General features: G+C 41.9%; 1 protein-coding gene across 6 annotated transcripts in view; it reads right to left on the bottom strand.

Moving 5' to 3' along the window:
• Tmem164 (transmembrane protein 164) overlaps window positions 1-1,075 on the bottom strand; it is a 485,414-nt gene that overhangs the window by 362,701 nt on the left and 121,638 nt on the right. The gene's annotated exons all lie outside the window — the stretch shown is intronic.

Here is a 1,075-nt window from a genome sequence, read left to right as displayed (position 1 = left end):
ACACAGAGTAAAGGTGAGCCTTAGGCTCCCCAGAGATAAAGAAGGACAGGTTGGAATAAGAATAACTGTATGCAGGTAGGGTACATGCTTTGTGTTGGAGAAACTGATGATACCATATTACAGGAGACTTGGTATCACTAAAGGAGTTGTGTGTAGGGCTGGCAAGATAGCTCAGCAGGTAAAAATGCTTGCTGTCCAAGTCTCATGACAAGACTTCAATCCTCAGATCCCATGGGGCAAGAACAGAACCAGCTCCTGAAGGCTGTCCTCTGACACCCCCTCACATACATACACACCCATACACACATACCCCCCACCACCACACAGAAGAACAAATAACAATAAATAATTTTATCATAAAATAGTTCATATCTGATGTCAGGGTGTTCCAAAAGTTAATCTGTATCCTACCACCCTCCCTCATTTTTTGTTTTTCGAGACGGTTTCTCTGTGGATATCTATGGCTGTACTGTAAACTCGCTATGTAGACCAAACTGGCTTTGAACTCACAGAGATCTGCTTCCCTCTGTCTCCTGAGAGCTGGGATCAAAGGTGTGTACCATTAGGTCTGGCAATCCACATCCTTTTAAATGGGAAAGAATACAGCCCAGAGGTACAATTGCTCTTGGCATTGTTCCTTCCAGCAACATTTGGCTTTGGAACAGTTCATCTTCACTAACAAATCACAGACTTTAACTAGCAAATTGAGACCACAAATTTCTTTGAATCAAGTTCTGCCTGTTAGAGGAGTCACAAGAGGAGGGCCTACAACCTAGATAACCATCAGTAAAGAGCTAGTTAAATAAGCCACAATACATTCAGGGAACATTAATATTATGGAAACACAAAACATCAGGAATATGAACTATTCTATAAGCCATACCATGAAGGGGGCGAGCTGTTCTTAGACTAATTAAGTAAATCAATAAAAGTGAAAGAAATAGAATAACCAAACCAATACTTAAAATCTGACTAGACCGAGAAAGGGGGAGTAGTGGAGAAGGAGAAAGGGGAGAGAAAAGGAGAGAGAGACAGAGAGAGAGAGAGAGAGAGAGAGAGAGAGAGAGAGAGAGAG

The sequence above is a fragment of the Microtus ochrogaster genome, unplaced genomic scaffold (assembly GCF_000317375.1).
Source record: "Microtus ochrogaster isolate Prairie Vole_2 unplaced genomic scaffold, MicOch1.0 UNK107, whole genome shotgun sequence".
NCBI classification, from domain to species: domain Eukaryota; kingdom Metazoa; phylum Chordata; class Mammalia; order Rodentia; family Cricetidae; genus Microtus; species Microtus ochrogaster.
Note: the sequence above shows the minus strand (reverse complement) of the source record. Positions and strands in the feature narration are given on the sequence as shown.